The following is a 21,241-nucleotide window of genomic DNA, read 5'->3' as shown; positions in this document are numbered from 1 at the left end:
GATGTTTAAAATCAAGAGAACACACAGAAAGACTTGGCCCATGCACCACTGAGTGCCTCTGGGCATAAAGATGAAAGCAAGACAGACTGGGAGCAGGCCTATGGCACAAAGCACACTGCTTGGCTTCAAAATGGCCCCTAGACCCCCATCCACATGGCCAGGCCCTGGACCAGGCCTCAAAATGGCCCCCGCCCACGTGGCCAGGCCCTGGACCAGGCCCCAACAACACCCAAAAAATCGAAATACACACAAAAATCACCCCAATTCAATGGCATCCATGCCCAAAATGATGTTTAAAATCTAGAGACCCCACAGAAAGACTTGGTCTATGCACCACTGACTGCCCCTGTGCATAATGGATGAAAGCAAGGCAGACTGGGTGCAGGCCCAAGGCACAAAGCACACTGCCTGGCTTCAAAATGGCCCCTAGACCCCTACACACATGGCCAGGCCCTGGACCAGGCCTCAAAATGACCCCCACCCACATGGCCAGGCCCTGGACCAAGCCCCAACAACACACACAAAATCGAAATACACACAAAAATCACCCCAATCCAAAGGCATCCATGCCCTAAATAATGTTTAAAATCAAGAGAACACACAGAAAGACTTGGCCCATGCACCACTGACTGCCCCTGGGCATAATGGATGAAAGCAAGGCAGACTGGGTGCAGGCCTATGGCACAAAGCACAATGCCTGGCTTCAAAAGAGCCCCTAGACCCCCACCCACATGACCAGGCACTGGACCAGACTTCAAAATGGCCCCCACCCACATGGCCAGGCCCTGGACCAGGCCCCAACAACACCCAAAAAATCGAAATACACACAAAAATCACCCCAATCCAATGCCATCCATGCCCTAAATGATGTTTAAATTCAAGAGACCCCACAGAAAGACATGGCCCATGCACCACTGGCTAACCCTGAGCTTACTGGCTAGTGTGGCTTTAACACGCACCCCAAAATTACAAAAAACATCCACATAGATATAATAACAGTGAGCTATTCAATTCCATGCCATAAATGATATTTAAGTTCAAAAAAACTTACAGAAACAGTTGTATCGTGCACCCTTGACTAACCCTGGGCCTACTAGATACTGTGGCTACCCACAATATATTTTTTTTTAAGTTGTGAAAAAGTTTATAATTTGTAGTCGCAGCAACTGTAATGCCCCAAAAAAACAACAGCAACTTACTTGTAAAATCTCAACTCCAAAAGTGATCCAAACAAAAAGTCCTCAAATACAAATATCCAGCAGCAGCCACAAAGAGTTATCCTTCCAGCTCCAGATCCAAATGAAAAGTGACCAGGACATGGACAAAGCACTGGGAGGAGTTTGCTGGACAAAAACAGAAAGTTGGAGACTCTGGGGCACTTCTTTCCTCACAACCCCCCAAAAATACACTCCTTGCACAAAGAAGTGCAGCCGAATGTCAATCTGAGGAGTTATTCTGATCCAAATAATCAATTTCAGAAGGTTTATGCTGCCAGCAATAGATTTCTTGTGCAGAATTGCAATTTTTGCTATTTTGGGAAAGCGAGATGTTCAAATCTCCCGCCGGTTGTCAGCTGCGCGGCGCATCTACGTGTTCGCAATTGTTTACTCTCGCGATGCGTGATCACGGGCCCTTATGAAGTATTCGCGTTCTGAACGTCTCGCAGTGCAAGATGTCGGAACGCTATGACGTACTCGCGGTAGAAGAGTCTTGCACGATCACGCCATGACGTACTCGCGGTCGAAAAGCCTCGCGCGATCACGCAGCAAGATGGCGCAGCGCACGCAAACCGGGAGGAAAACCGCTCGGCGAACTCAGAATCATAGCATGTCAACGCCGCGCGCGCGAGATTGTATTTTTGAAGCGCTAGCAAGCAATAAAAAATACGCCAACTCGCGGATTGCGAATTCTTTGACAATTTCGCGCCATTCGCGGACAGCGGGATTGCCAAAAATTCGCAAATTCCGCGAGCAGAACGGCTTTTCAGCCCACACTTACAAATCAATAATGAATCTGCAAATCCTAGTGTCAGTATGGGCAGAATAGGATTGTTACAAACATTGTAAGGGACTTCCTCCACAACCCCCACTTTAATCAAATCATGGACAATGCAAATGAGTGCTTCTTCCCCTTCCTGAGAAATTTTAGATTGAGGCAAGCACGGCAATGAAGCGCCTTCCTTGACACTAATATGCATTGGTGGAATAACCATTTGTCCTACATCAGTGTCTGAAGTAGCCCACAAAGCACAAGGGAGTGAAGCTAATGCAGTATTTTCTTTAACCAAACAAGATCTCTTAGTCATGGGGTAGTTGTCATTCAAAATAACACGCACTCCTTCAGGAGAACATCGTATCGTAGCCCTGAAATATTTGAGCATATCAAGACCCACAATATTGTCTGGTGTGTTCGGAGAGAGCAAAAATGGAATGGAGCAGTGAACTTGTCAACATTGAATGCGAGTGGTTGTGACAATGGGCTAAGGGAAGCTGTTCCATTGAACCCTATCGATGTAATGGTTGAGCCAGACAGGGGAGGCCTTGGAACCAATTGTATAGATAAGGCACTACGAGTAGCTCCTGTATCAACCAGAAACTGATCAGTTGAACCCAAAACATGTGCTGTAATTACGGACCCCTCTGATTTACTGGAACTTCAACTGATTCCTTACCCCATCCTAGGCAATCCTATGCATAAGCAGAATCTTGAAAATCAGACGGCACATAGTCGGACATTTGATATTGGTTCCTTCTATCAAAAGTGTTAAACCCATCCTGTCAACGTGTATTAGCATGAAACCTGGCACAATCATCCTCTAGGCCCTGAATATCATGAATGACTTCTCATTTGTCCCCGACCACGTGGGCACTGCTGAGCACATAGTACTGGACAATCAGAAATCCAATGTCCAAACTTCTTGCAATACGCACACTGGTCAACAGACAAATTCGAACGAGTATAGGAAGGAAAAGACGAACCATAAGATCCACGTCCACCTCTATCATTACCTCTAGAAGGCGGACCATAAGCCTGAGCCAACATAACCTTTGTTTTTAACTCTTTAGTCTTTTTATCCTCATTACCCTTTGCTTCTAATTCCTGGTGTTCATAATACTGAGCCATAGTCAAAAGAGAAACCGGAGAAGAGGTAGTCCATGAACTCTCACTGACCTTTAGGCAACTAGCTATTCCTGGTAACAGGTTTGCGACATATTTATGGACAAACAGACGCCTGCCTGTATCATCTGTCAATGACTGGCCACTAAAATCGTGGAATGCCTCCTTAAAGCGTGTAAAGAAATCTGAAACTGATTTATATGCCTTTTGCTTACACGACGCTAACACAGTCCAATCTATCTTTTTAGGGGGAATAATCATCTTTAACTTATCTAATATAGCTGTAGGGAGATCTAAAATTAATTTACACGGTTTCTGTGCAGGCTCCCGCTCCACATCCATTTGTTCTAACTCTTTCCATGATGCCCTAAAAGTTGCACAATCATCAACTTTACGCACAGTTCTCCGGCAATATCAATCCGAAAAACAAATCAATATCAGGCAAAGTCATGGTACAAGAGCTAATAGCACCCTCAACTTCCTCACAAACAGACTGCCTCAACGCGTAATTTAACCAAACGCCTGATTGTATCAGCCACCTGAGAAAAGACAAAAAGACCATCACACATTTGTTTACAATCCTGTGCTACATCATCGGGCTCCAATTCATCTGAATGTTTCCTAAACCGCTCAATGACCTCTGCAGCAAATACCTCGGTAAACTATATTTGCTCCCTTTCCTGCTAATTTTTCATCTTCTCTAAAAGCTCAGAAGCAGGGACGGTACTGCGAAGGGCTTTTCGGGCAGCAGATCTAAGCTCAGACGAATGCTGGGCGGACACCACAGAACAAGTTTCTCGCGCTTTCTCCTGCTCTGTAGGAGAATCCTCATCTGATTCATAAGGAGCAGAAGAAATAATATACGGAGGTGGAGAACGATCTAATAACAAGAAATAATCTTGCGGTTTATTAAGGATAGGATTAAGGGGTTTCCTAACAGCATATTGGCCAGTTACCTGTAAATGGCACTCCCTATCCTCTCTCTCTTTTAATTATTTTATTTCATTGTTTTTTTTTAACTCTAATGCTTTCGCATAAATGTTCTTTCGCTGTTCTTTTTCAATCAAGGCTTGCTCACGCTTCATTCGTTCACGCACTTCTTTCTCCCACATTCGCACACAGTCAAACATATCTTGCCTAGTCTTTCGCTTAAGCATACATTGTTCCACATACTGAATCTTTCGCAAATCAAATGACCCATGCATAGGCCAACGCAACTCAGGATCCTTACGAGTGTATTTATTACATAACGTGCTGTACATTATAGAAGAAATACCATGCTTAATATGCATGTCCCTATTAGGCGTCCCCTCTGGGGGAGGGGGGCGGTTGTGCTTCATCGAGTCTCAAACTGGTACCTCTACAAAAGCAACACATACTACAAAGTGAGCTACAAACAGGCATGCCAAAAATAGTGCAAAACATGCAGTATTATAATCAAAGTAGCGCTTAAAGTACTCTTTGTACGTTGCGCTGTTCAAACAAATTCAAACAGAAACAAATATTGGGCAATCCTTTAAATCAAAAGCCACAGTAAGTGTTACTAAACTACCTTACCAATCCAAGGCATCAAAAACCAACAGCAAGTGCCGCAGAACGACTCTTACCAATCAAATGGTGTCCAGATTCCAGCTGCCAAGTTCTCAAATCGACCAAATGGTCACTGCACGGCGAATCAACAGATGAGATATCAGTCGAGGACCGGCACCAACTGGATGGTCAGATCAGAAAGAAAGGGAAAACGCCCTGGTTGCCAAGACTCGGGTCTCCTCAGGCATCGATCGCGTCCAAAGCGAAATTCCAATCCTTCGTTTCGACCAGTCCTTCGGGCATCCGAGTCGTCGATGAGCCCCACATTGGAGCGCCGATTTTTAGTAGTGGGCCTCAGCAAGGCCTACCAGTGCAAGGGGTTCTCCCTTCTCTGCACAGAGTCCTCAGACCAATAAGAAGAAGTTGGCACAGAAGCTGGAATAGAAAATACAGAGTTTATTAAACCCCATGAGGCGGAACTACATTCACACAGCACCCTTCGGTAATGTATGAAGTAGTACACTGAATGGAAGGAGCTTGGTCCTTTTATACCCACACAGGGGCTCAAATGAAGGCGGTACAAGAACAAAATGCTGGTTTTAGGTACATATAAGGTCATACAGAAAATGCACAGTCAACAAGTGGGAGGAGCTAACAGTTGCTAATTCTGGTGAACACATCCTGACAGTTACAGACTGGGGACAGCTGCAAGGACAGCTGCAAGCTCAACTGAGCATGTGCGGAGCAGAAAAGGCTAAATACATCTCGTCTCTAGGCAGATTTCAAGAGCAGTTAACAGGAAGGTAGGACAGAGCACATGGCGAGCACATGGTAGCACATGGCAAACAAAATGGCTGACAGAAATTCAAAATGGATTCCACAAAACGTACAAGATAGTCTCTAAATACAGGATGGCTTCTTCTAATGCTAACCTAATCACTGCCAAATTACAACAGATGGACCGCCAAACTCATGGTTTTTACAATTATGTCAATCGGACTGCCATGGGACCACTGCTGCCACCAGGGATCTGTGATCCCTGGGGACTTGCAGCGTATTTAAGCCACAATATGTTTGGCGGGGCAACTGCTACCCCACCAAGAATATTATGAGTTTACTCCCCACCTCACATTTCACTGCAGCCCCCTAACACCTCTGGCCCTAGGGATACATGCAGGGGGCACATGGTGTGCCCGCCTGTGTGCATGCATCCCCAGTTTCTGCAGGACATGGATTTGACAGTCCATGCCCTGCAGAAACTTGCTTAGCCATTCCCATTAGGATGCCATTTTTATAGGGACCGCTGTAGGACCACCAAAGAACTGCCCACCAGTGATGAAAAACGTAAAAATCTGGCAGGCGGTGCTCACACAGGTTGCGGAGCTGGCAGTCCTGCTAATGCACCTTCAAACTCATACTAAGGCCCTGAGTCAAACAGCACAGTTTGAATGGAAAATTCAATAGTACTCAATATTAGACTCAGACAGATAGTTGATTAACTTGGTTATTGCATTAAAGATTCAAAATTCATCACTACAAGTAATTTCTTCAGAAGTTCATTAAAGAGTATCACAGCTTGCATGACAATGCAAAACATTTAAGCAGTCTTTCTTCAGATGGTTATAATCAGAATCAACCACAGAGGTATAGAGTTTGACTACCATAAAGGTAGAAGGAAAGTTTGTTACCTAACAACTCAGACTTTAGGGAGTTGGGAAAAGGATTCAAAATGAAAGTCCATTAATGGTGACTCCATTAGCATAACAAATAAATAAAAGAATGAACATATGGAAATGGTTTGGCAAAGAAGGTTCAGTCCATCAGCTACTGACTGTAGTTTCAGTAAGGCAGTCTAAAAACAAAGGATAGTTAAAAAATCGATCAGCCCAGAATCCAGGTCTTGACTAAGAAAAGCATTGCCCCCTCCTTTAAGATCAGCCCAGTGAGGTGGCATCACACCACCATCGAAAGACTATCACATGGCCATATTCACATGGTGTCAACTAGGTCACTTGGAACAATAGGTTGTCCCATGATACTCATGAGAAACGAAAGGTTTGAAAGTCCTCATACACATAACATTGGCAGAAAGAAATACAAAGTTGCTTCTTAAAGTAACAGCTGCAATCCTGTGTTCACAGGAATATTTCACTGTGAACGTTGACGAAACATTCAAGAATGTTGAGGTGTACACATGTACATATTTACATATAAAGCAACATTTCACTATTAGAAAATGCGCCATTGTACTAAATCAGGGGAAAGGTAAGCATTAGAAAAAACATTTCGAAAAGGCCTTTAAGTTAGCATCACACATTTAAATGAATTGAGCTTTAAACTAATATTGCATGTAGTGAAATTAAACTAATTGAATATGTAGAATGTTCACCAATCATTATTACATGAAAATAGCTAACGTTAAAAATACCCTACTACCACAATATTTCTCAACATTCAGATGAGTGCATATCTTTCTAAACTCATTAAAACATTTTTTTAATTTTTAATAAGCTATAGAAACTGTAGTATCGCTTTGTAAATTTTCAAGCTTGGAATTCACTTCTACATGGTTTTGCACTGCCTTTTCTAACTGGTGCATTCTCGACAAAAAGCATTTGAAAGACTAGGCCACAAAACTTTGCATCCATCAATATACGCTAATAGGCAACATGTGCACTCGAAATGTATTAGTGCAATTCATTTATTTGTACTAATGTTATCTTGTGTATTTGTTTTGTTCCTCTCACATTTTAAAACACATTGTTATGGTGCTCCTACTACACTTGTCTCTTTGTCATGTGTCACTGTGTCTAATGTGCGCAAAGTGTACTGTTAGCATTTTATTTTTTTAATTCACAAATAAGTTGTGGTTTGTCATTTTTTTTAATCACGCTGGATCCCTAGCCAGTCCGATCTATTAACTTTGTGATTTCCGGTAAGGAATCCAGGAGCTCTTTTTCAGTGAAAGCATAAAACTCCTGCCAAATTAATTGATGTACTCAACTTAATCAACTTGTAGGAGGTGCCAAACTTCCTCTACCAGTAGTGCTTCTTTAAGCACTTTTTGCTGCTGATTACTGATGGTCTGGGCCAGCTGCTCTGTCATACCAGACCAGAAAATGACTAGGTATATTGATTCAGAAGCTGTCCTTGCTCTAAACTTTTTAACACAAGTCTATAAAATAGACAATGTCATAAAAGTAACTTTCGTTAATGATATATATTGCTTTGAAAAGTGTATACAAAGAGTGATGAAGATGCATTCATTATTCCCATTGCACTCCATTTGAATAAACTGCAGATGCTAAAAACCCTAAACACCTTACGGCGGCCTACAGAAATTGTTTTTTAGCTCATGTATAATTGAGACATTTCTTGCGTCTTCAAGCCAGACACAGTACTAATTATCAAGGGAATTTTTACAAATTGGCTGAGTGCCATACAAAAATAGTACAATGATATACAGATGTTGAATACCTCTAGAAATGTCAGGCAATGCATTTGTAGAAAGAACAGGAAAACTATATTCTCAGCAGACTAATCTGAGTGGGAGGCTAATACTCAACAGAAGATGATATGTTCGAAGATGTTTTCTATTTGCAGGTAACCGTATGGCAGCTGTTTCCTAGCAGGAAGAATTAATAATTTGTACAGTAAAATATGAGCGAAACATTTAATTCTGTTTGAGGCAAACAATAAAATATTTTTGATTCAGATTCTCACCGACAGCTAGGACATAATGGCACTTCTATGTTTGACATTGGCATTATTCTTTCTTTTTGTTGTGTCAGAACTAAATATGAAATATTTTTAAATGCTTCATTTCTCATATAAATAGTGTGAGGGGTATCTAAAGAATTACATATTATAAAAAGACATGTCTAATAATGAAAAATTAGCGAAGCATCAAATTCACCTTCAGGGAGTAAGATCCACCTGTGATCTTGCTAGTGGATCCCAGGAATTGGAGTGTGAGATTCTGGTCCATTGGTATGAGCGCACTAATCAGGTTAGCTACCCTGCGTGCTCTGGTAGTCCCTGAATGCTGAGTGGGGGGATGTGGAAATGATTGGACTGCAACACCAATCGGTCCATCTGCCCATGTGCATTTTTCACAACCTCTGTATGCCAGGTGGGGGCAACGGTGAAGCTTAAGGGCCATTGCTATGGCACAGTGCTGTGGTGAAGAGAGGCCCATCACCTTGTGCAGTATTGTGACCTGAAGTGTCAGGATTCTGTCATACTGCCACTGGGCTTTACTTATGAGAGCCCTGTGAGAGATTACCTGTACCTGATTACTGGCTTTCTTGTTCCTGTCTTGTGCCTCCTGGTTTTGCTGATTTTTTCCTTTCCAAATCCCAGTTCAGCCTTCCCTTCTTTAGTGGTTCCCTGATTCCTTGCACCTACTTGATTCCTTGCACCTGGGTCTCTCCCTGAACCTGTTCCCCTCCCCTGTACCTTCTGCTATTTATGCCTGGCAAACCCTGAGTCTACCGGCTCATGTGACTTTGCTGCGGAGTCTCCTTGCTCCCTGTTTGAGCCTCGTACTGTTTTCATTGTTATTTTATTCCCTGAACCTGTTCTGAATAGTTATTTGTTTCTCATGCCTGTCACTTGTTCTTCCTCTCTCTTTGTTCCTGTGTTTGCCTTCTTTTTAGTTCTAACACACATTCAGACCCGTCTTGTATATGCAAATTCCTCCTCTTGTTATATATTTCAGATCTGTCTGCATATTCCTGTCCTGTCCTCCTGTCAAGGTTTCCGGTATTCACCGCCGTGTGTTTTCTATTCCTGAACTTGAGTCTTCTTCCAAGGCCAGATTTTTCCTGAGCCCAGTTATTGTTCCTGTGTACCTTCCACAGTTCCCCTTTGTCTTCTTGTGTGTGTTTATTATTATCCCGATTTTCACTGCTTCCAAGCGTGTCAGATAGAATCTAAGAGAACCAGCCAGAGCTCCTTTTCCATTGGAGATGCTGGGTGTCTCCCCAAACTCTATGAGATATATTTACTCCTTGGTTTCTTGTAAGATATTTTCACCTTAGAGGGATCACAATCAAAAGATGATACACGTTGTTATTTATGATAGTTTTTCCATTGTTTCCCCTGTATCTCTTTGCTGTTGTAGTTATTTTATCTTATAGTTTTCTCTTTTTAGACTTTTCATTTTCCTTCACTTCCTGTTTGTAATGGCTTCAGTCCTCCACTTCTTTCCTGCTTTCCTTTCACCCTTTGATACTCTCATGCTCATATTATACCCTTTCTCTGGAAATTCCTTGTTCCTGTCCTAGTTCCCTCTCAGTGTCTGGGTACTCTCTTGCTTATATGATATCCCTTTTCAGGAAATCCCTACTCAATGCAGGCAGCAAGCATCCAAGATTACTATGTTCTGTTTAGATATTTGCTAAACTGCAGACATGAAGAGGGATGCCACCTTAAGTGTGTGGTACAGGACCAGCATTTGCCTGGTGAAGAATGCAGTGGTTCAGTACTGTGGTGAAGAGAGGCTCATCACCCTATGCAGTGTTGTTACACAAAGAGGGCTGCCACCTTAATTGTGTGGTTTGGGCCCATATATGCCAGCTAGGGGCCAAAGTGAAGCTTAAGAGCCGGGCCTTGGTGCATCACCGTGAGGAAGAGAGGGCATTCATCCTATGCAGGTTTGCGAACCACAGAGGGAATCCACCTTGAGTGCATGGAATGTGACCCCCTTATGAAATATTGGAGGATGCAGAGTGCCATTGGACATGTACAGTGTGCAACTCTGAACCCACTACTTCATTCTTGGAACTCAAGTAGCACCCCAGGTCTGCCGTTGGAGCTGAAGCTACTTACTGCAACACCAGAGAAATGCCCTGGAGGTCCAAACCCCATGCCAGCCGTATGAAACTACCGCTCATTGGCCGCACCAGCTGCAGCCGATCTCCATGTTGGACTGCTGAACAGTCTTGGGCCTTCCATCGCATCTCCAGTGGGAGGGCCTAATACTGAGCATTGAGTCACAGAGCCCTTAAGGGGTAATACTGAGCGGCAAAGGCACTGGGCCACTTGGATTTTAAATACTTATAGTGGCACTTCGAGGAGTCATGCTCTCTTACGGGGTGTAAACTAGATATGGTCTCACATAAAAGAGTGCAGCCCCAGTTAATAGCTAGAGCAGCAGGGCACTAGTGCCTACGCAGATAGTGCTTAAATACAGCCCTTATGAAGAGTATGTTATTATTTAGTGTGTACCATATTTTGCTTTGTGTGCATGTAAATACTACTTTTTTATAAAAACGGGTATTTGGCTGGAGATTCATTTATTGAGGTTGCTGAATGTACATGGAGTTTTGATCCTGTGGACGTTTTGCATCTACCTCTTTCCCAAGAAGCCTAGGACTGCTTGACTCACGCTAGAGTCAATTGTTGAAGGGGTACTTGTCACAGTTAGTCATAGCCTACGGATGGCCAGTCTCCAGGACATCAGTAGTAAACAGCCTCAGCCAACATGGTTGAGCCTAGTGACTCCTGCTTGCCCCATGGCACTTTGAAAGGGGTTCTGTTACAAGCTTTCTAGATAGACATGGAAAGGCAGCCTATTCCAAATGGTAAACTTCTAAGTAGAGACCTATTGGGGCAGGATTTAAAAAGTTTTGCAAATAGGATGGAAGTGCCTAACACCCACAGACTAACACCTACTTTTGGAGTAGTTGTCCAACTTTTTGAGAGTTGTCGAACATTTTAGAAGCACTCCTGAAATTGTTTTGTTATTGGGGAAAATATGAGGCACTGTCACCTTTTACCACTGCACGTATCCTCTGCAACTGGGCGGTGTGATGTATGCCTACGGGTCTCACCTACCTTGTTATTCAATTACTGGAGAACTAGAAAGGGCAGTTGAGGACAGTTTGTTGTCACTATTTACCAAGAGGAATAACGATTTTGCTTGGTGGTGCGATCTTAACTTATTTTTATTGGGTAGGCTCAAAATGACAGTAGCACCTAGATACAATTACAGTTTAAAAAATCTTCCTCTTCTTACCTAAACCAATTATAGCATGAATAGGCTATTACATCAAAGCCTAGTCTGGAGGGTTCAGGGGTAAAAAACATCGATTAAAATGCAGAGGCTATGAGCACACACAGATTCGGGTGGACTCATACTTCCCCATATGCTAGATACAGCCTAGATCTATCTCAGTCTTCTTTTTCCCTACTGCATTGGCAAGAGGTACCCTCCTGGATGGTCAGTGACCAGGCAGTACTACAATGCCCTGTGCCTATTCTCTCGGTTTATTACATACATATATCCCTGGTTTTTGAGCAACCCAATCAATGACACTATGTTTGCAGCCTGGTGAATGGACCACAAACTACTTAAGACCCAACGGGCCAGATGTAGGTAACTTCAATTTACCGACTCATAGATACCGAATCGGTAAAATTCGGGCCAGATGTCGGTAACTTCAATTTACCGACTCATAAATACCGAATTTTACCGATTCGGTATCTATGAATCGGTAAATATGAAGGAGGGAGATGTAGGTAATTTTTATATTTGAATTACCGAATCGGTAACATTCGGTATTTACTGATTCGGTAAATACCAAATCGGTATTTCCCATTGATTCCTATGGGCTGTGAAGCCCATAGGAATCAATGGGAAATACTGATTCGGTATTTACCGAATCGGTAAATACCGAATGTTGCAAGGGTGCAGGGGGTGTCACTTTGACACCCTCTAGCACCCCAAGTAAAGGCATGTTTGACATGTGGCACACATACATGCCCTAAGGGCATGTCTGTGTGTCACATTGCACAGTGTGCATGCACAGATGTGCATGCACACCTGGATTCGGTATTTTACCATACAATAGGATTGTGTGGTAAAATACCGACTCTTAAGGGCCTGTGGCACTCTCAGGAGTGTCACCTACATTTGGATTTACCGAATCGGTAAAATTACCGATTCGGTATTTTACAGAATCGGTAAATTTACCGAATCGGTAAATTTACCGATTCTGTAAAATATTGGCCCCTACATCTGAAATCCCAAATACCGGTCGGTAACGGCCGAATTCGGCCGTTACCGACCGGTATTTGCTCTCCTACATCTGGCCCAACATTTGTTACATAATTGAGCACTGAACTGACACTATGTTGGAATCTTAAATAGGGATTAAACAGTAATTTGAACAGACATGTCTATGAGAGGACTACTTACCCTGAACCAATGAGTGTCAGAAAGCTATATAAAGGTATATTTAAATCCTTTATTACCTTTGCCAAGGTTTATGTTGTCCTGCTCTCTGGAAGTAAGAGCAACTCAGCTATAATATGAAGAGTGGTCTGGGTTAGAATGTAATATCTGTCCCTGATTCTTTAATGAAGCAACACCTTGCACGGTGCGGGCACGAGCATGGGGTTATTTCTAGCATGTATAGTGCACTCATCATTCATCTTCATTCCACAGCAGCACAATTTAGCTCTAGATTACACTGGTAGAATATAGTACAGAAGGAGATTGCCCTAAATCACTGGACTCCATCATACAAGATTATGACAGGGTACTAAAAAAATCTAAACTGAAGTTCGTCTACTTCAAAATCTTTCACACATGGTACTGGTCCCTGTTTAAATTGTTCAAAGCCGCACTTCTGGCCCACAGACCGAGGAGGTGTGATCAGAGACCATTTACTCTACTCAATATCCTATGTAACTACCCACCTTTGCAGACATGTTGGAGGACCATTTGGGCTGAATTGGTGGCTGTTAGTAATGCTACTAATACATCTTACATCTTTGGGGTATCTTGTGATCCACCACAACAACTCAGAGGTCACTGGGTTATCTGCCACACTCACTTGTGAGAATAACATACTAGAAGCTAAGTTGTGCATACTGTGCCATTAGCATGCATCATGTAGGATGTAATTAGTGGCTTATTGAGTTGCTTTGAGTCGCTCTCTGTGAATATCTTGTGTACAGGATAAAGGAACAACTGATAATTTTCAATAATGTTTAGAAACCTTTCATCCAAGACCAGGGCCAGGGTACTTCTTAATCTTGTTAGGTGAATCTGGTGTAGCAGATGCTCATGCTTGGTATTTCTTTGAAATACATATGCTTGCTTCTGGGTTACCTCAGTTTTTCACATACTTATCGCTCCTACATTCTGATACCTTACCACTTCCTGTCTTTATCCTTTCCCTGTCCAATTCCATTAGCACTATCCCTTTCTTACTGCTACTGTGAAAATCTCTGCTAGGACACTAATACCTGCTTTTGTTGATTAAGTGTACTCCTCTACTGTTGCGGATACCTGATATGTGCTCTGATTGATTACCATTCATGCACACAGGAACGTAAGAGGCATACATTCCTGCAAGCATGCATGGAACAGACAAGCACTTTTGCAATCAGAAACCATTTTTTGTTTCTTTATTGTGAGAATATGCTTTTGCCCATCTAATCTGCCTGGAATTTTACCTTTTCAATCACCTGGATTTTGACCTTTTACTGCGGGGAGTCTCAGAACCTGTAACTCACCCAAGGTAAACTCATGGTAAAATGGACTGTGTGTGTTTCAGGCCAGTTTCCGGCTTTTAAGTTAAGGCCTCTGCAATGCAGCAAGGATAACATGCACTTGGCTGATTATACTTGTGCGCACATGTGAGGGATGAGCATGGGAAACATCTCTTGTGTGCAGCCCAGGAACTGGGCAAAGGTACCTGGTGCAGGAGGGACTCTGCAGGGTTAAGTATTGGCCCGAGATGGGCCATATCATGTTGGTTTAAACAGATAGGAAAAGTCGGTGTGCTTTACTGCCTTGTCTGCAGTGACACTCCATTATACACTATGGAGAAGGCTGCCTTAGAGAGCAAGTCTGATCCCCCTTGGTCTAAAGACACCAGGGTCATACCAATGTTCAGGGTAACCTGTATGAAATGAGGAATTCTGTAAAGTCCAAAGTAATATCTGTACATCTAATAGGTCATTGAGAAATGTCAAGTTTCTCTGGCTCAGCTCAGTATCAAAGTGTAGGTTTGTCACTGCTCGACTAGGTTAGTTACTTTTCTCTCCAGCAGCAGGAACAAATGCCTCCCCCCACAAAGGGAGCAATTAACCCTGATTAGGTAAGCTCCTTAGGAGGAAGGAGTGGGGTGGACTGCTCTACATCAATCAGCCAGCTGTCATCCTTTGCCAGGAAGAGGGCTGACCTAAGCCCACTAAACAAACGGAGGAAACACAGGCCCTGGAGCTGAACCAGGAAGGTGGCTCCTTTGAAGCTTTACTGTGGCAGGCTCTTTCAGTGATGTCAGCAAGGGGTGGGGAGCCACAGAGCACAAGAGGCAAGTGACTCCTGGGTGACACTGTCTTGAATATCCCAGAAGGCTGTGCAAGAAAGTTAAAACAGTGGCGTAAAGGTGATGTGGCACCTCCAGATAGACCCGAGGTGCATCCCTGCAGGAAACTCATACCCCCCTGAAAAGGTCTTGCGCTGGGGAGGCGCTCACTCTTGATTGTGCTTTTCTGCTTGACACTGGGACTGGAGGCTGGCACCACCGACGACTGGAAGTAAGATCCCCCTAAAAGCCATATGGATGAATCAGTCTGCCTCTGATTGATCCCAGGACCAATGAGGTACTCCCCCTGGACCAAGGACGCTGTCTCCTTAGACTTTCTAAAGACGAGTTGGGGGAAAGACTGGGCTTCTGCGCCAAGGAGGTGAGAAACGCAGAGGCATAGTTAAGTGAAAGGCGTAAAACCAGTGAAACCAGCTCCTTGCAAAGTTCATCACCTTTGGGGCCAGGAGGCCTGAATAAAGTGGTCCAGTTGACTAAGGCTCACCACCAGGAGCAAAAGGAGGCCCAAATCTTCAAAATTGGTCCGAGGAGGTGCGAGGTGCGGCTGTTTGCAGTTTTGCAGTTTGCAGTTTTGCAACCCTTGACCCCAACCCTTCTCCACCTGAGAACCCTTGACCCCTTCTCAGATGGAAAAGTGCAACCTTCTCTCTCACAACAAAATAGTGCAAATTATTTCATATAGTCAGGCATACCTTAGGTTGGGGCCTCGCATAAACAATTTTGTAATTTTACAAATGCTTCTACACTTTCATTGTCCCAGACTATTGGATTTTTTACTCTTTTTCGTGTCATCTGAATTAATGGCTTCGCACATAGCGAAAAACACACAATCCATTGTCTACAGTATCCCACAACTCCAAGAAACAATCTTATCTCTCTCTGGGTTTGGGGCAATGGCATCTGCTTGATTATTCTGATTCTCTTAGTGGTCACCTTTCTCACGCCTCTTTCCATTTGGAGACCTAAGTATTTTACTCCTGTTTGGCAAAATTGTAATTTTTCTGGAGATACTTTGTGTCCTCATCAGCCAAATGATTTAGTAATACAATTGAATCAGTAATACAGTCATTTCTACATTTTGAAGCTACAAGTAAATCATCAATATACTACACTAAGACAGAATTTCGGGGCATAACTAGCTCCTCTAGACACTTTTTCAAAATCTGATTGAAAATTGAAGGACTTTCTGTATACCATTGAGGGACTCAATTCCATACATAAATACGATCCTCAAATTTAAAAGAAAAAAGATACTGGCTGTCAGGGTGTAAAGGAATTGAGAAAAAGGCCTGTCATAAATCAATTACAGTAAACCATCCAGTGTTCCAAGGTATCTGATATAGAATTACTGCTGGATTTGGTACTACAGGACAACATGGTACTACAATGTTATTAATCTTTCTTAAATCCTGTGCTATCCGGTATTTTCCGCTAGGCTTTTTAAGTCCTATTATTGGCGAATTACAAGGACTGCTCATTATTTCTTTTAAAATACCTTGTTTATCCATTCAGTCAATTTCAATAGCCTGCTTTAACTTCTGGACTCATTTTGTATTGTTGGGTGTTAGGGTAAACTGCACCTTCTTTTATGGTTACTTTCACTGGGTCTACATCTGCCAATAGACCTATTTCTTTTCCAGGAAAGTCCCACACTTCTGGATTCACTGTTGTTTTTAATTCTTCTGGCAAGTCATTCTTTGTCATTAGAGAATATATTTCATCAACTTCTGTGTCTTGTGTAGCTAACATTATTTTGTATATCATATCTTCATCTGGGGTCTGAATAGTAACACCATCAAGTGTGCAGTCTATTGTGCAATTCATCTCGCATAAAAGGTCTCTGCCTAATAAATTCACTGGACTAGAATCACAAACTATGAATTTATGCATGTCTTTGAATGTCAAATCCGCACCTCCATGGGTTTTGTGAGTGGGGTTCTAATCTGCTGGTTTGAAACTCCAACTACTTGGATCAATTCTCCCGAGAGGGGTAGGTTTGGGATGTCTGCTGTTCTCACAGTAGAATAGGTAGCACCAGTATACAAAAGAAAAGTGCTATCATTACCTTCCACCTTCCGATCAATAAATGGACCTGACAAGCACTAGTCCACCCACACCGCCAGCCAAGCGGCAGTCAACACACACCGGCAGCCAAGCGCCAGTCCACGAACACCGCCAGCAAAGCTCCAGTCCAGGCACACTTCCAGCCAAGCGCCAGTCCACACACACCGCCAGCCAAGCACCAGTCAATGCACACCGGCCTGACTTTTTTTTAACAAGAAAGAAAACACAAACCAATGGCAACTAGATACAAAACTATAACTACAAAAACAACAGCAGTAACTAAAGACATCTTTCTATTGCCAAACGTGAAACTGAACAACAACTATGTAAAACAATACTGACCAGGCAGTACACTATTAGACTCACAGTTGCCCCTAAAAACTTGTTTGAGTGTGATACAATCGGAAACATGTGGGCACACACAGCCCAGGATTAGAAGGACAATCGGCACAGTGCATGCGACTCTCCTTCCGCATACCTCTTCGCAAGCAGACTCTACATCTCTCATAGCGATTGTTTTTTTTGGGCATGGGAGGAATTAAATCAGGAAAGTGGCGCTCTTTCAATCTAGCCACATCCTCCGATATCTCCAACTCTAGGAACACTTGCCTGTTCCACAACAACAAGGCTGCCTATCACAGACTCCTGAAACTGAGAAAAGGTCATCTTTGATTCAGGAGAACACTCCTTGAACACAGCAAAAGCATTGAAAGTTCCTAAATTGAAGAGATGGATGGCCAACTGATTATACAAACGTAAGCCTTACGAACAGCAGTGTAAGGTTTCAACCTCTGATCTACTCTATCAATACCATGCATGTGCTTATTGTAGTCTGCAATGCACACAGGTTTGCACACTTCAGCAACCTGACCCCAAACAGTCACAGGTGAAGTACTCTCATCATGAATGGTAGTCAGCATGTACACATCTCTCCTGTCCACAAATTTCACAGCTAGCAGTTCTTCACTACGCAAGGCACTGCACTGTCCCGTCTGAAGCTTTTTACAAACAAGCTCTTTTGGGTAACCTGTAGTGTAGCTCCTATTGTGCCCTTCATGCAGGACTTGCGCTGTTTACGGATAACATATACTGTGAGTCTGGTGGTAGACTGACCCTGTACACCCCATTGATTATGTTAGCCTATGTTTTGCATTAGCTGGCTCGCAGTGCCACTATTATCTCCTATCATCAGAGAGATTCGTTTTTGGAAACCTCAGAAAACAACAAACCCCGATTCCTCAGACTCATGTAAACAATATACTATTTTTCACCCAGTCACTCATGCTTGTTTGTTTTGCTCTCAGAGAGATACACGGAAGAAACAGTGGGGCGTGTTTACAATAAGAATTTATTGTATCGTTGTTCTTCTCATGTAAAACAAATGTGCTGCTACAACTGTGACACAGTAGTCGAGATATAGAATCAGCAGTACAGTGAATAAAAAGGAATAGAATTGTTCTACCATTTCGCAATAGGCATGAACACATACATGAATATACTATGCATTTATAAAATAAAGGGCATACTCCTAAGATGCCTGTCTTGATGTACCTAAATGTACCTAGCATGGGAGTAGGTGCGACAGAGCCTAAGTGTCTAAGATTCTAAGAGCCAAGAATCTCGCTAGGATTTAGTTGAACCCCCATACCTGAATAGTGAGAGTGTGGGACTTCGTCCTGGACTTGAGTTGGACACCCCACAAGGGATCGTCAGGCCACTATCAGCTGGAGCAATTGCATGTCGGAGCCGCAGCGTCTCTGGTCAGTGTGTCGGCTTTGAAGTCTCAGTTCCCTCCTGACTACTGATAGTAAGAGGTGCTGTATTTATACAGTCTTTATGCTTGTGTTACCCATTATTCAGTATGAGGATGACGTTGGGGATTGAACCTTGTGCATAGAAGGTAGAGGTGATGTTTACCTCCTGGAGAGTGTACTCACAAGTTATTCATATGTGCTAAGGACGACGCCTTACCAATATCGATTGGGAAAAACCCACCCTCAGCATGGAATAGGGTGAAAGGGCTAGTCCACAATAGGCTGCAGGCCTTATTAGGTGTTATGTTCATACAAGGCATTCTGTCCTTATTTGGAGTTATGTCCTTATAAGGCTCATTCATATGGAATAATGGGGAGATGATGTAGGGAAAGTGTACAATGTTCCCTGTACCTATATCAGGATACAGATATGAAATATAGCAAACATTTATGGTTAGAGCAGATTGTACCACAAGCAAACGTGTCCACTTTAAACAATTCCTTAAGCAATTGCACAGCAGTGTAGAAGCAAGGTACAAATGGTGGCCTTTGTTAAACAGTCCTCTAGCAAGATCCCACACAATTTTATCTGAAATACCAAAAGTGGACGGACAACCAGGGGGGTCAATAGTGGAATCCCTACCGGTATACACCCGGAAATTATAGACAGATCCTGTCCTCCTCTCAGACATCATATACATCCTATTTCCATATTGTGCCCTCTTGCTAGGAATGTACTTCCTGAAACCCAAACAGCCCTTGAACAGGACCAAAGACTCATCAACAGCTATATCTTTCCCTGGAGTATAGATCTCTGAAAATCGATCCACAAAGTGATCAAGAACAGGTTGAATCTTAAAAAGACAGTCACAGTCAGGGTGATCTCGTGGCAACGCCAAAGCATTATCAACAAAACGCAGCATCCGAAGCAAAAGTAAATACCGATCACGGCTCATATTTGCATGAAATATAAAAACTTACAGAGCGTGGCTGGGTAATGTCTTGCGCAAAACCAATAGCACTAGAGAGAACAAATTATGTAATAATAAATGCTCTAGGGGACACATAGGCAACGGCCACTAACATGCCAAACCTATCTCCTGTAAAAACAGAAGAAATAACTGAAAACACAACTTTGTACCCGAGCAATCATGCACAATATTTGAGAGGAAATTTCAGTCCAATAAGAGTCCTCCAGATAATGCCATTCAAATGAAAAAGTCTTTATTTTCTTTTAGAAAAGTCGATTCCAATAGTTGATCCTGTATAGTTGGAATCATCCAATGTAGCCTAACAGACAAACAGCCAACACGTGTTTCGTCTTGGGGTAAATCACCCAATGACTTCCTCAGGGCCAGTAGCTTTTATAGAGTTCTCATCATAGTGGCTTCAATGTATGTAAATACGGTCTCGAAAAAAGTATATAGTGGTCTAAAAGAAACACTAAGATTCCGTCGTACATGTAATGTTCCAAGTAGCGCCTAATCAAATCGAACGTAGATTCTTAAAATGGACTAATTTATTCAGGTCCAATCAATTTATCAGATCAAAATTCATTCAAATCTTTAGTGGACTGGAAGTACAGGTCCACTGTTTGAAAGATGATATAATAGATTCTAGTTCAGGTCCCGGAGAGTGCTCCCGCCATCGTTCGAACGCCGTCAATGAGTGATGCATGAAATATGGCTGTTGCCATCAAGGGACTGGTAGACCAATATGAAGCCATGGACAGCTTCCTTATTAAGCCCATCAAAAAAGTCAAACCCAAAAACTTCTTTATCTCATCCAGATTTGTGGGAGTCCACCGAGTGGCTCCAGAGCGGGCCTAAGTCTGGTACTGTTGTCCTTGAAAAACAGTTCAGCAAACAAATTAGTCTGCTTAACAATCTCAGCCAAACATACATCACCCAGGAACAACTGAAAAAACTGTATAGGGCAAAAAAATTTGCAATCCACTCTACACCCTGCATCACCACTAAAGGCAGGCAACACCGGCTGCACCATGTTTGGATAAACCTAGAGTCCAGCACTTCCATTAAGAAGCCTTGCAGCCTCAGGCTGCAATACCGATGTCTCTTGAGGCACCATCGACACATCAGTGTCCTCCTCTAAAACAGGCACCTCATCTGCACTGATAGTAGCTTCATCTGCCCTGAGAGTAACTTCATCAGCAGATGATTCCTCGTGACAGAAAACTCACTGCCGGAATCTTGTACTGCCTCCTCTCCCTCAGAAACACTGTCAGTCTACTGAGCAGTAATTCTACGGCTTGCCATAATCCTTACTAATAAAGGTAACTTGTCGAACAAGTCAACAACAACAAACAATTTGTAAAATAAGCAATAAACACAATGTGTCTTTATCATAAAGACCAATATACTCCAAAACTAAACCACTCACTTGACAGTAGCAGCTAGACTCTCGACCGCC

Source organism: Lissotriton helveticus, chromosome 12 (genome assembly GCF_964261635.1).
Source record: "Lissotriton helveticus chromosome 12, aLisHel1.1, whole genome shotgun sequence".
In the NCBI taxonomy this organism is placed as follows: domain Eukaryota; kingdom Metazoa; phylum Chordata; class Amphibia; order Caudata; family Salamandridae; genus Lissotriton; species Lissotriton helveticus.
Note: the sequence above shows the minus strand (reverse complement) of the source record.